Source organism: Lycium ferocissimum, chromosome 12 (assembly GCF_029784015.1).
Source record: "Lycium ferocissimum isolate CSIRO_LF1 chromosome 12, AGI_CSIRO_Lferr_CH_V1, whole genome shotgun sequence".
In the NCBI taxonomy this organism is placed as follows: Eukaryota; Viridiplantae; Streptophyta; class Magnoliopsida; order Solanales; family Solanaceae; genus Lycium; species Lycium ferocissimum.
Window position 1 is genome coordinate 14,446,421 of NC_081353.1, and position 7,376 is coordinate 14,453,796.

Genomic DNA, 7,376 nt, shown 5'->3' on the forward strand with positions numbered 1-7,376 from the left:
TGATCGGTTGGTACCCTATATTTAAAAAGTGTTTAATATTTGTTTTTTAATATAAATCTACAGTGTTTTATTTATTTACTCTCATTTTAAAATGTGACACTGCTTAAAAATATCCTGTGTACGCCATTGCGTAGGAAAACACATTCTGCATTATATTAGTAAATTGTTGACTTTCCCTTAAGGAAACACCACCCAATTCAAAACACCAAACTAGAGGGAACTATAGAAGTGTTACAGAACTTCAACAAGAAAATCCTCATGTATGTAACTCATCAACCACGCCCCAACTACATTCTACTTGCATGTTTCTGTAACGACCTGTTTGGTTGTTTAGGCCCTTTTGACCCATTTACACAAGTTGACCTTTCCCCTAGCTCCGTTAGAGTAATTTTTACCTGAGGGGGATGGGTGGAACGGTTCCTGAGGTATTCGGGACGGTCTTGATGGAATTCGAGAAATAGAAGCATATCAGTTGAATAAGCAAAAAAATATTGATCAATAGTTGACTTTTGGGATAACGAGTCTTTTTGGGATTTTTGTCAGTTGCATTAGTCCCAAAGGATCAATTAAAACTAGTAGGGCGGTTGATTCAGTTCCTGAGGCACTCGGGGGTGTTTTGGTCTTTGGGTTAGAAACTTGATTTTAGGGGTTGACCGGGTCAAAATGACCCCATTTGAGAATTCCAAGGCCGCGGATGCATTCGTAGCATATTTTAATAATGGGTTTCATCCTTGATTTGTATTCGGGAGGTCTCGGATGTGTGTTGGGTTTCGGGTTGAACTTGGTGAAAATCAGAATTTTCTGATTTCTAGTGTCTGCATGTGCGGGCTTGGGGTCGCATTTGCGGGCCTGCCTCTGTGGGACTTGGTTCGCAGATAAGAAACATTAAGATGTTTAATGAGTCCGCATCTGCGAATATTTCTCCGCAGATGCTAGGCCGCATCTGCTGGAGGGATCCGTAGATGCGAGATCACTAGGTTCAAAACCTTAAATTCCCAAATTTTGAATCATTTCTTTCCATTCACAAAATTGGAGACTTAGAGAGATTGAGGGGCTATTTTGTGGATATTTCTTTGGATTCATCTTTGGGTTAAGCTTCCTACATTCCTTTTATGTTGTATCATCTTTATACTAAGGAATCTATGATAGAAATTATAAGTTAGATGGGGTTATAAACCCTAAAATGATTTTTATGAGTTCCCTAATCTTGGTTTCTAAATATACTCAACGGGTAATTAGTTTCTAAGCTTGAAGTCCTTCTTTTACTCTGGAATCTTGACATGGAAATTTGAGGTTTTTTCTCTAAATTTTGTGGGTTTTCAATTGTTGAAAAAATTAATGTTGATTTGGGTTTGGATTGATATGAAGTTTGATATTTGGACTCCCTAGACTTTGGGTAGCTAATTTTCTCATGAATCTCCTATTTCACCCTTGTGGGCCAGGGTCCCTTTTATTTCGATTGGTTTTATGTCTGTATGGGTATCGTTAGCCTTGTAATCTAATGTAGAATGATTATTTGCTAGACTTTGATCGTTTTGAAGCTCTTCGAAAGGGGAAGGCTCTAGCGGACTAGTTCGTAGCACCTGCTCGGCTTCGAGGTAGGTTACAGTTTACTTATGTCTAGACTTCGATTAGGGAATCATATATATATAGTAGTGGTTGAGGGGGAAAGAATGATAGGCCTTCGGGCATGGTATGGAGGTTTATTCCGATTAGGTTGGTATTGCTAGCTGTTATGTGGGCTTGTCGTCATACTTGTTATTGACGTGGGCTTATCGCCATAGTTGTGATTTCCCTGTATTTATGTGATTCTCTATAGTTCTTGACATCTCACTTCTCTCTTAATTTTATGAAATATGGAAAGGTTGATACTGATAACTTGGGTTATGATTTGCATTCATGGCAATTATTATGGCTTCTATATTTGTGTTATTGATGAGGTTGAAATTATACATAGCATACATTCCATATTCATGTGTTATTAACTTGTCATGATTGCATTGAAATGATGATATGTGAGAGAGTGGAGCCTCTAAGGTCCTTACACGAGAGCGTTAAAGAAAGAGAGAGAGTGCCCATGATCCGAGGTTACATACCAGAGTGAAAGAGAGTGCCCGTGAACCAAGGTTACATACCAGAGTAGAAGAGAGTGCCCGTGAACCAAGGTTACATACCGGAGCAGAAGAGAGTGCTCGTGAACCAAGGTTACATACCGGAGCAGAAGAGAGTGCTCGTAATCTGAGGTACATACCAGAGCAAGCATGGTACATCGACTTCGCGGGTCCTCCATGGGTCATGACTATTGTGACATTGTCCGTAGCATGAGTGTACGATACGGAGAGGAGGCCTTGAGGGCATTTCATTGCATAGCATATTATTACATTCATTCCACATCATCGCATGGCACATTATTTATTGATTCATGGTTGTTGATGTACTGAGTTATTATTGTTGTGAGGGATTTTTGATGACTTGATGGACTTGTGGATTTAGAGGCTTCACCTAGGGTTACGACTTGAGTTGTTGAGATCCATTGTGGCTATCATTATGGTGTGACTTTCCTGATTTGTCATTGTTGTGTGTTTGTGTCTACTGTTTATCTGTTCTACTCGTTAATTTATGTCTATATATGTGTGTGAACTAATCGTTGTCGACCTATGATACCTACAAGGACTTGTGTTTGTACTCATACTACACTAGTTGCACTTTTTATTAACTGCAGAATTTGTTATTAGCTCCCGTTCCTATCCTCACAAGTGATCCCGAGGCCGTCTGATAGAGATTTCAAGATGAGCTATCTTCCAGATCTATAGCTCGGAGACTCTTTCCTATTTATATTTGTCCTTTTCTACCCGAGACAATATTATATGACTTGATTTGTACTTTCTATTTAGACTTTGTACTTATTTAGTTAGTAGCTCTTGTACTAGTTTCAAACCAGATTTTAGAGTGATTATGTACTAGTACTTCCGCACTGGTCTTACTTATATACATCCAGACGATTAATATATTTTCTACTTATTTTTGCTTTGGTGAATGTTAACTAAAACGAGTCAGGTTAAGGGAAGGGTTCACCCACTACAAAATATACTAACCGTCTGTGTTGTGGCACTCCACTTGCTCTGGCATTGCTCTGTGAGTCAGCATGGTTGCATATGCATTTGCATGGGTACGGGGCGGCTACCGTCCCGGCCCACATTATGTCATGTACTCCAGTAGAGGCTCGTAGACAGCTATGCGCATTTAGATGTCCTATGGTCACCTCGGTCTATGTTCTGTTGTATCATTACTATGGATAGCCTTGCTGGCATATGCACTTGAGATTAGCTTGATGACGTATGTATATTAAATTTTAGGCTTTTGTCCCATACAACTTGTGGTATCTACGAGTTAGCACTATGGCGCTCTCAGGTATGACTAAGAGATGCATATATGTGGGTGCTCAGTAGGTTATCTCCGGGTGCCCGTCATGGCCCTCCGGTTGGGTTGTGACACTCGTGATATGAGATTACATACCGGAGCGAAAGAGAGTGGTTGTAATTTTAGTTACATACCGGAGTGAGCCTTGTAAATAAAATTAGCAGGTCCCTCATGGGTCATGACTATTGTGACATTGTCCTTAGCATGTGATTACAGTACAGAGAGAAGGCCTGAGGGGCATTTCATTGCATTGCATTGCATTGCATTTCATATTATTACATTCATTCCACATCATCGCATGGTACATTATTTATTGATTCGTGGTTGTTGATGTACTGAGTTGTTGTTGTTGCGATGGCTTTTTAATGACTTGATAGACTTGTGGATTTAGAGGCTTCACCTAGGCTTATGACTTGAGTTGTTGCGATCCATTGTGGCTATCATTATGGTGTGACTTTCTTGATTTGTCGTTATTGTGTGTTTGTGTCGATGGCTTATCTGTTCTACCCGTTAATTTCTATCTATGTATATGCGTGAACTAATTTTTGTCGACCTATGATATCTACGAGTTCGTGTGTTTGTACGCATACTACACTTGTTGCACATTTTCTTGAGTGCAGAGTTTGTTGTTGGCTCTTGTCCTATCCTGGCGAGTGATCCCGAGGCCGTCTGAATGAGATTCCAAGATAAGCTATGTTCCTGATATAGCCCGGAGACTCTTTCCTATTTATATCTGTCCTTTTTTTACTTTGAGACAGTATTATATGACTTGATTTGTACTTTCTATTTAGACTTTGTACTTATTTAGTTAGTGGCTCTTGTACTAGTTTCAAACCAGATTTTAGAGTTATTATGTACTAGTACTTCCCCACTGGTCTTACTTATATATACCCCGACGGTTAGTATATTTTCTAGTTATTTCTGCTTTGATAAATGTTAATTAAAATGAGTCAGGTTAAGGGAAGGGTTCGCCCACTAGGGGGGTTAGTGTGGGTGCCCTCACGATTCGTGAGTTGGGTCATGATAGTTTCATATAATGTTATCTGGATTAACTCAAGTACATTGATTATTATTTTGTTTCCCTCAATAAACTTTGTCCTTCTTACAAACATTTTTTACAAAGCAAGAGATCATCACATATAGATCAGGGACCCTAGGTTACTGGTCTTACATGTACAAAAGTAATGTCTAGTAGACTATTACGGGTCTATAATATGAGCTCGGACGTATCTGCGAGAGGCTATAGAACATTTAGGAAACTTTCATTCTTTCATTCCTTTCGTGCTACTTTATTCAAATTCATATCTAGACGATTCTAATTCGTATCTGACTTTTATTCCTATTCTCTCACAGATGGTGAGGACACGCGCGATAGTTGCAAGAGATGAGGTGCCAATATCGGCCACCAGAGGTCGAGGTCGTGGTTGAGCTAGAGGTCACGGTAGGGGTAAAAGTTGAGGGGCTGCACCTGTACGGGGTAGAGTGCCCATAGCTGGCCAGGCTTGAGCTAGATCATTGTTGCCTGAGCCAGAGTTAGAGCAAGAGCACGAGCCCATGGATGAGGAGGAGTTGGGACCAGCCCTAGCTCAGCCCGAGGTTATTTCTCGTACTACAGGATGCCATGGTTCGTATCTTGAGCCTTCTTGAGGGGTTGAACCAGGCGGTTGGCCTTCCAGCTACTCCAGATGGATCTCAGACTAGAGCTGGAGGTCAGACTCCCGAGCAGTAACAGACCCGCGAGGCACAACCTATCGCTGCTATGGCACCCCGCATTGATGAGATTCTACCGCCTACTTTTGCTCCTAGGCCCGTTCTTTGGCCTAGCCATGACGCATGAAGAGCAAGATCTATTTGCGAGGTTTACCAAGATAAAGCCACAGGAGTTTTATGGTACCCAAGAGAGGACGCATATGAGTTTATTGTGGATAGTCATGAGAGGTTGCATAAGTTGGGGGTAGTTGACTAGTACGGGGTCGATTATGTTTCCTTCCAATTGCGTGGGAACGCAAAGTTATAGTGGAGGTCCTATATTGAGTGCCGACCAGTCGGGTCGCCTCTTTTGACATGGACCCAGTTCTATCGGGTCTTCTTTGAAAATACATTCCCCATACCCTGAGGGACAGGAGGAGAGATGAGTTTAATGATTTGGAGCAGAGAGGATGTCCGTAGCTGAGTATGAGTCAAGATTTCACTCTTTGGCTAGTTATGAAGTTTAGTTACTTCCCACCGAGTCCGATAGCATGAGGAGATTCATTAAAAGGGTTGGTGCTTCCGTTAAAGCTGGTCACCTTACAACTAGTGGCTTTTGGATTTTCCTTCCAACCTGTGGTTGATTATGTTACTGAGGTTGAGACTATGAGGGTTAGGGCTCATGGTGTGAATGATGATAAGAGGATCAGTTGATTCAGCAATTTCAGTGGTTAGACTTCTAGGAGTGGGGACCATGTGGGCAGCAGTCATCAGTACCACTCCGGCTGTCCCATTCAGTTAGCGCTTCAGATTTCAGCTGGTGGCCGTTCTAGGCCTTATGGATACAGTGCCAGACAGACTTCTCGAGGTCCTTACATTTGACCTGTAGATCATGAAGGGTATTACGGGTCTACAATATCAGTTACTCAGCCCCAGGCGCTTTGAGGTTGTTTTGCATATGGTGACCCAGGGCATTTCGTGAAAGAGTGTCCCAGATCTAGGCAGAGCGGGTCCCAACAGGGCTCTCCATTCCAAACTCCTTGGACCCTAGCACCTTTGGTTAGTAGAGGTGGATCTTCAGGTAAGGGTGGTGCACCGCCTAGCAGAGGCAGTTATCAGTCCGGAAGAGGTGGTCACTAGTTTGGTAGGGCAGTTCGCAGATAGCTAGAGGTAGAGCTCAACCGAGTCAGGGTGGCCGTGGAGGCACACAGTCCAAGGGTGAATGAGTTCATTGTTATGCTTTCCCTGGCAGACCAGAGGCAGAGGCTTCTGATGTGGTTATCATATGTACTATTTCAGTCTTTCACTGTGCAGCTTCAGTGTTATTTGATCTGGGTTATACTTTCTCTTATGTGTCCAGATATTTCTCTATGTGTTTGGATATGATCTGTGATCTAATTGGCGTGCCTATTCATGCGTCTACTCCGGTCGGAGATTCTGTGGTGGTAGATCTAGTCTATTTGTCTTGTACAAATACTTTTATGGGTTGTGGTACGTTGGTAGACTTGGTGATCATTGATATGGTAGACTTTGATATTATCTTGGGCATGAGTTGGTTGTCTCCTTATCACGCGATTTTGTACTGTCACGCCAAGACAGTCACGTTATCCATACTTGGCATTTTGAGATTATAGTGGAAGGGTACCTAGCTCTGCTCTAAGAAGATATATCATTCCTTTGGGAAAAAAAGTTAGTGGATAAGGGGTGTTTGGCTTATTTAGCGCATATCTGGGATACAAGTGCAGATACTCATTCCCTAGAGTCAGTTCATGTAGTTAGTGAGTTTACGGAGGTCTTTCCTATAGACTTGACCGGTATGTCACGTGATCGTGATAATTACTTTTGCATTAACTTGGAGCCAGACACTCGGCCTATTTTTATTCCACCTTACCGTAGGGCTCCGATAGATTTGAGGGAGTTGAAGAAGCAATTGCAAGACTTGTTGAGTGAGGGGCTCATCAGACCTAGTGTTTCCCCTTAGGGTGCTCCTGTGTTGTTTGTGAAGAAAAAGGATGGTTCTATGCGAATGTGTATCGATTATCGGCAAATGAACAAGGTTACTATTCGAAACATATATCACATACCCCGCATCGATGACTTGTTTGATCAGCTTCAGGGTGCATCGGTCTTTTCTAAGATCGACTTGAGATTGGGATACCACCAGTTGAAGATTAGAGCCAAGGATATTCTAAAGACGACTTTCAGGACTCGCTATGGTCATTATGTGTTCTTGGTGATGTCTTTCAGGCTTACTAATGACTCCGCAG